Raw genomic sequence first — 7,936 nt, 5'->3', positions numbered from 1 at the left:
CATAAAAGAAATGTCTGTGACAGAGGTCTCCAATCATTTAAGAGCAATGCAATGAGCATTTATTCCAGGAACAAGCAGGAGCCAAACACCACTCCGTGCATACCAAAAATTAGCAGCAAACTTCAAACAGGGCCTAAACAAAAATGCTGTGCTCCTTGATGTGACACTGCTGGGCTGTGGGGAGAGGTTCCCACTGCTGGGGACCTGGAAATCTCTGGGCTCTGCAGCGTCTCAGGAGCAGAGCAGCAGCCTCCTTAACTCCAGATACTTCAGAGGAGACACAAGTCCACCAGCAGCTCCATTGCTGCAGTCCTGTCACTGAGAGGTGGAAACATTGCATGGAAGCACCTTGCTCAGGGAGCGGAGTTTTTCAGGACAGATGGAGGGATGGGTGGTGGGAACAGGAAGGTGGATAGGACAGATTCAGGTGAAGCAGGATGTGGCTGAGGCAGGAGGAGGAAAGGGAGACGAGGAACACAGGAAGTCAAGGTAGGCCTGAGTGGGGCAGTAGCTGAAATAAGAGCCCAGGGCAAGCTGTGCCTGGTGTGGAAAAGGGCTTTTCATAAGTAGAGGCAAAAGTTTATTGAGCACAGGCTTTGCAAAGGAAACAAAAGCTCTAGTGAAATCTCTGATGTCTCTGCTCAGAGAGATGAAAACAGGATGGGACTTGCTGGTGTGTGGCCCCTTCTCTGCCCATGGGCACATTCCTGTGCATGTCTCACCAAGCAAAAAAACCCTAGCCCTTGTTCCTATCAATACCTGACCTTCCTCTCTGAATCCTTGCTTTTCCAGGCCCTTTCATTTATCAACGCTCTGGTACTTCAGGGAAGGGGCACAGACATGGTTTGTCATTCCCAGCACAGCCCCTCTCAGGCTTTGTCAGGATAAGGGACATCCAGCCTGACGGGAGGTGTGAATCTCCTCAGTGCTGTTCCTGCCTCTGTTTCCTGGTGCTTTCTGAGTCCTGCTCCCACCATCCCTTGATGTGTTTAAAAAAAGACTGGATCTGGCACTTGGTTCCATGATCTAGTTGAGGTGTTAGAAGATGGGTTGGACTCGATGATCTTAAAGGTCTTTTCCAACCTAGAAATTCTGTGATTCTGTGATTTTAGACATTCTGATAGATACTAGGATATTAGAATTAGATATTGGAAATAAATTCTCCCCTCTGAGGGTGGGGAGGCCCTGGCACAGGGTGCCCAGAGCAGCTGCGGCTGCTCCATCCCTGGCAGTGTCCCAGGCCAGGCTGGATGGGGCTTGGAGCAGCCTGGGCCAGTGGAAGGTGTCCCTGCCCATGGCAGGATCTCTCCCAGTCTCAGACTCTGTGAGTCCTGTTCCACCTCCCTGAGAGTGCCCTGTGAGCAGGGCAGTGCCCAGGGAGGACAGCTGTGACAGGGACAATACACTGCCTGCAAGAGGATGGCAGCACAGAGTTCCTTCCTGGCAAAAGCAGAGCTGCAGCACATTTGAAATTCCCTGCACATGTATTCAGGAGGGGCCTGGGCTGGGGGAAGCTGGGTTTTGTTTTCTCTCTGCAGATAGCCTGTCAGAGACGCCCCCCTCTGGGAGGACAGGATGGACAGACAGACGTGGCTGGGCTGAGCAATGCTCAGGGTGTGCTTTGGGAGCTCGGGAGCTTTGATGAGCCCTCCAGAGCTGACAGTTGACAGCTCCCTGTCCCTGCAAAGCTGTGCCTTCAGTCTGATCCTCTCCCCACCACTGACAAAATCTCATCCTCAGCCTGTACACACCCTCATTTCCCCTGACATGACGGCTTTGGAACAGGGACTGAGCCCTCCCTGCCCGCCCTGCCCTTGCTGAGAATCCACAGCTGGATCCTGTTCTGTTCCAGAGCTCCAGTGCAGTCTGAAAAAACCTTTATTCTCACAGCCTGTAACTGGGACATCTCATTGTGGCCTTCCAGTACTCAAAGGTGGCTTAAAAAAAAAGAGGGGTTTTAACTTTTTTCATGGGCAGAGAGTGACGGGACAAAGGGGAAAAACTTCAAACTGAAAGAGACTAGGTTTAAATGGCATATTGGGAAAAAATTCTTCCTTGTGAGGGTGGGCAGGCCCTGGCACAGGGTGCCCAGAGAAGCTGTGGCTGTCCCTGGATCCCTGGAAGTGTCCAAGGCCAGGCTGGATGGGGCTGGAGCAGCCTGGGACAGTCAAGGTGTCCCTGTCCACAGTGGGGAGTGGAATGGAATGAACTTCAAGGTATTTTCCAACCCAAACTTCTCGTTGGTTCTGTGATTCGATGGGGAGGGCCAGTGTTGAGGATCAAGCTGTTGGGGTGAAAAGAAGCAACTCAAGGATGAGCAGCACCAGGCCCATTTCTCCACCAGCCTGACAAAACAGCCTTGGAAGACAAGAGGCTCTGTACCAGCTGCTACTCTCTAGTCCTGCATCATTTGTTTCAATTTTCCAGGTCCACCACCATGTCTATATCCACATTTACTTTTCAAGCCTCTCTACATCCCAGAGCTTTGCAAGGGTTGTTGGGGGGCTTGGGGGACACTGTGGAATTTAAGAGCAGTGGAAAGGGTACACTGGTACATGGGCTGGCACCTAGGTCAGGTTTTCAAGGGCCAGCATCATAGCTGGGGTGACATTCACAGCTTTTAAAGAATGTTCAGTGTCCATGGGAGGCACCTGTGCTGACTGCCCACAGACCTTGCTGTGGCTCTCTCTCCCTGTGCCTGTGTGTTTGTGTGGGTTTGGAAGCACAAGTGTAGGACATGAGAGCAGACACATCGTGAGTTTACACTCAGTGGGAAGAGGAGGTAGGGAAGGCTCCATCTGGAGAGGCCATGCAGGAAATTGCTGGTATTTTTGTTTGTTTGCCCTGAATCCTTCTTTTCCCTGTTGTGGTTTCAGTATCTTCCCTTGGGGCAGAGCTGGGGATGCAAGCCTGCAGCTTATGGGGCCAAGACAGGTACACCCTGCCCTGGTCACCTCCAGGAGGTTGGGTTTGCACTCAAGTGAGCCCCCTGCTACATGTGGGGTTGTTGGTTCTCAGTTCCAGCCCTCTCCCTGTGCACAGGTCACAGTGTGGGATGCTGCCTAACACCCTAGACCAGCGGGAGGCCTGGAGTCTGGAGGGTTCAGTCACCTTTTCAGCCACTACCCCTGAACATTTTAGCAACCTCTGTGGCCCTGGGAGGAGCGTGAGGGATGCCACAGCCTCGTGGCAAACCCTGGTAAGCCCCAGCCTCGGTGGCTGCCCCTGCCAGTCCTTCCTTTGCTCTTCCCCCTGATGGTGTCTCCCTGCCCCTGCACAGCTCTGGTACCCCTGCCTGGCAAAGTTCCTGCCTCAGTGTCTTCCTGATGCAAGACTGATCTGATCTGTCTTTCCTGCCACTGACCCACTGGCACCACAGAGCTGGGGGGAGCTGCCTGACAGTGCCCTTGGTGCCAAAAGGAGTCATCAGTTTTGGATGGAAAGCTTTGGGAGCCTAGGAGGTGCCTTCTGGCTGAAAGCAGGTGCAGTCCCAGGGAGACAGCAGTCTTGTGCAGGGGTCCCCAGGTTTTCCACTGGCACGTGCCTGCACTCTACTCTTGGAGCTTCCACCGCATATCTGGCCACAGCAAGGAGCCTGGTCACCCCTGGAGCACAGCTGGAGGGCTCAGGACACCTGGCTGGTGGCCAGGACACACCTTGGGGAGGGCAGGATCCACCAGCTGCCACTGAACTGCAGGAGGATCTCTGCTGCTTTTTGTGCTCCTGACAGAGGCTTGGAGTAGGGGTGGAAGTAAGGCAGGGCTGGAAGGGGCTGTGATGGGTTTCTCCTTGAGACAGGGCCTATGAGCTCTCAGAGAACCCATCACACCCGAGATAGCCCACCCACCCCAAATGGCATAAAGTTAGCAGGATGGATTCTGAGGTAGTGTTGGAAACAGAAAAAGGTTTAATAAAAGAAAAAATAACAAAGCTCTTACAGAGGAAAACTGAGCCAGGGGCAAGAGGCTCTTGCTCCTGCTAAAACACCCCACAAAACCAATTTCCTCTGTTTGCCTCATTTTCTAGTGAATTACCTAGGTGGGACCTCTTGGCCTCTGTCCAATTGACAGCCCCAGGTCTGAGGTGAAGTCCCAAAGGTCCTATGAGGTGTCTTTGTACCAAACTGGGAGAGAAACTTCTGGGCTTTTTGCCTTTTTAAGCAGACAAAGAATAATTTACTCACTCTGCCAACGGGGGGCACATTCCTACAGTGGTGGAATGGATGGAATGTCCTGCAGACAACCACGGGCTGCTCTGGGCCAGCACCAGTGATATTTCCACCAAAATCAGCTGCTTCTCCACACCATCTCCATGGCATCCCTGAGCCATATGGAAGGACAGGATATGACAAGAGGAAACAGCCTCAGGTTGGGCCATATCCATTTAGGTTGGATATGAGGACAGTTTCTTCCCTGAAAGGGTGGTGAGGCATTAGCACAGGTTTCCCAGGGCAGTGGTGGAGTCAGCATCCTTGGTGGGATTTAAAAGATGCGTGAATGAGGCATTTGGGGACATGATTTAGTGATGGAGTTGGTAGTGCTCGGTTAATGGTTGGACTTGATGGTCTTAGAGGACTTTTCCAACCTTAATGATTCTATGATTCCATGAAAGGCCAAAGCAGAAATACTGCTGGGAGTTGGAAAGCTGGCATAGGAAAGGGAAAGGCATCAGGCTCTGCCAGTGACAGGCTCACCAGCTGCCACCAGCTGCTGTACTGCCTGGGCACGCTGGGGAGAGGCACCGGGAATGGGCCAAGTGGAGCTAAAATGGGAGTTTCCTGTCTTGTTCCTCTGTGCCTTCTGTCAGAACTCCAAGAGGAGTGGGGATGGCTCCTTGCCCATTTGTCTAACTTCCAGCTTGTGTGTTCTTTAATCCTGCTTTATCTCTTCCTGCTCATCAGCCTTGATCATGGGTTCATCAGCCTTCCCCTACCTGCCTCCCTCCACCATGCCTGCTGGGAATTTCCAGCCAAGTCCCCCCACAGCTACTCCCTCATAGAAACTGCTCTGCTGCTGCACAGCAGAAACTTTGGAATCATAGAAACACTAAGGCTGGAAAATCCCTCTAACATCATCAAGTCCAGCCACTAAACCCAGCACTTCCAGGGCCACCACTAAACCCTGTAGCCAACTGCCACCATCTGCAAAATTTTTGAAAACTTTCAGGGTGGTGACTCCACCACTGTCCTGGGCAGCCTGTGCCAATGCCTGACAGCCCTTTCAGTGAAGGAATTTTCAGTAATATCCAACCAGAACTTCCCCTGGCACAGGTACCTGGGAGCAGAGCCTGACCCCCACCTGGCTCCAAGCTCCTTTCAAGTTGATGCAGAAAGTGATGAGACCCCCTGAGCCTCCTTTTCTCTAAACTGAGTGCCTGAGCTCCCTCAGCTGTTTCTGTTCAAACCTGTGCTCCAGTCCTTCCCCAGCTCCATTGCCCTGCTCTGGATATGCTCCGGCACCTCAGTCCAGCTCCTGCCATGGCCTGAGGCTCCTGTCTGCAATCTGCCTCTCCAGCCCCAGCAGTGTCCCTGTGCCTGCTGAGGGGATCTGTGCCTCACACCCCACCTCACATCAGTAGGGTCCCCCCCAGTCCCTTCCAGACAAGGGTAAAGCCCCTAAAGAGATGCCTTGGAGGCAAACTGACCTCAGCCATTGTCTGTCATAGGGGCTGCCTTCTCCTCACCTTGCTAGCCATGATCTGCTTGGACTCCTTTGGCTCTCACCCACCTCCAGCAGCACTGAGGAGCAACTGCCCAAATCCAGGGGCCAGGAGAAGCCTTCAGCAGCCACAGACTCCCATTCCACCCACTTGCTTTACTGACCTGCAGGGGCCAGAACCTGAAAAGGGTGAGCACTGCCTTGAGCTTACCTGGGACATCACTGACTGGCTGGCAAGTGCCTCCCACAGCCCCAGCCCACATGTGGCTCAGCCCCTGGCTCCCCTCTCCCCTGGCCACTCCTCATGCTCCTGGGGTTCTCCCATGCCAGGCAGGGCTCTCCCGCCTTTTGCACTGTGCTTTCTGCTGCCAAAGCAGAGCAAGGCATGAAATATGAATGAGGCAGCGTGGTCTGTCTCGTGCTGCTGGGCTGGACCCGGATTCAATTAGCCCTGATGTTTCTTTCATGAGGGAGAAGCCTCTTCCTCTCTGGAGCTCTTTTCTGTGAGCTCGGAGCTCAGTCACGGAAGCAGCCGGCTGATTAACCCCCTGCTGCTGCTGCAGGCAGGCCTCTGCTGCCCTGCCCTGCCACTGCTGTCCCCTGCCAGCTCTGCACTGAGCTGGCACCTGCCTGCCTCCCTGTCCCTGAGCTGGCATTCCCAGGGCTCATCCCAGCCAAATGCAGAGGGGTTTTCCCACGTGCTGGGACCGGGCAGGGCCGGACGTGGAGCGGCTCTGCTCGGGAGGAGGTGTGGGACCCTGCCTGGTGGAGGCTGCAGTTCAAGGGCTGCAACCAGAGACCTCCTGCACCAAGGACACAGTTCTTGTTTCTGCTCCAGGGACACAGGGGCAGCTCCCAAACAGGCTGATAAATGCTCTCTCTTCAGTAAGATCCTGATGATTTTCCTAATGACCAGGCCTGGCTCTGGAGAATTCCGCTGGGCTATTTCAGGCAGCTAATTGTACCTAGCAAGGACATTCCTACTGTTCAAATTTTCACTTATCTGGGACAACGTGAGTGCTAGCAGCTTCCCAGAGCTGCTCTGAGGGGCTGAGAGAAGGGGACACAGCAGAGATTGCAGTGCTCTTGTGCCTCTCTCTGTCCCTGTGCTTTCCCAAGGTAACCTTGGAGCTGATGTGTACCTTCAGTTTTGAAACTCTGTGGATCCCAACTCGCCTCAGCTTTTCTTGTGCAGGAGCAGCCATTCCTTTCTAGCTCCATCCACACACCTGAGAACGTCTCGTGCACGGCAGGATCTTGGTAGTCTTCTTCACAGGCAACCAGCTGCAGGACGCATCCAAGGTGCCAGAATATTGCAGAAATGTAAATGCTCAAGTCTCTGAAAAGGGATGGGTAATTCTGCAGGTGAGGTGAAAACTCTCCTCTGCCTTTGACCCCCTGAATGGTACCTGTGCTGTTAATTGTGTGCATGTGTAAAATTTCCAAGGCAGTGCTGGTGAGGGCCAAAAAATCTGCACTGGTGAAGACTTTCAGCTCAAGGGCAGTCTTGATCTAGTTTTGAAGTAGCCATTACTTTGAGCTGGGGGCTGGACTGTGGATCTCCAGGGAGCTCTTCCAACAAAAATCTTTGTCTGAGTCCTGTTTCACAGACTGAGCACCACAAAGCCCCTGGACTGTGATTTTGCTCTTCCCCTGCTGGAACAATCCAGTCCATCCTCTCTAGGGTTTCTTTGCTCTGGGAAAGCTCTGGCCTTTCTTTACAGGTTGACTCATTGGCCTTCAACAAGTGCCATTCAGACACTGTCCCTTGGCTCCAGGGATGGTTTTCCAGTCTGCCTGCATGTGCTGTGACAATTGGGTGCAGCTCAAGATGTGGCAGTGGCACCTTTAGCAGGGGGGGATCACGTCCCCCAGCCCTCCATGCCCTCAGCCAGGGGCACAGGGGTTTCCACGACCTCTTGCCCAGGGGAGGCAATGTGCTGGAGCAGGAACAGCTCCAACACGCTACAGGGGCAAGGCAGTGTGCTGGAATAAAGGGAGTTCTGACAGGCTGAGAGCTGAGATGAGCAGCCTAAATGCACTGACCCACTTCTTACCCCCAGCTCCCACTGCCCCCCTGGCTGGGCGGGGCGGGTTTTGGGAGCATGTCCGCAGTTTGGGGGAGCCTGGCTGTGCCCGGACTGTGCCCTCGGTGCCCGGCAGGTGGGCTGCCTGCGGAGATGCCGCTCCCAGCCCCTTTCCGCTGCTCTGCCATCCCGCGGCCCCGGGGAGCGCCTGACACGCGATTCCTCTCGCACGGGCAGCGCTTTACACGCTAT

Source organism: Geospiza fortis, unplaced genomic scaffold, assembly GCF_000277835.1.
Source record: "Geospiza fortis unplaced genomic scaffold, GeoFor_1.0 scaffold353, whole genome shotgun sequence".
Lineage (NCBI taxonomy): Eukaryota > Metazoa > Chordata > Aves > Passeriformes > Thraupidae > Geospiza > Geospiza fortis.
This window is presented reverse-complemented; position numbering follows the sequence as displayed.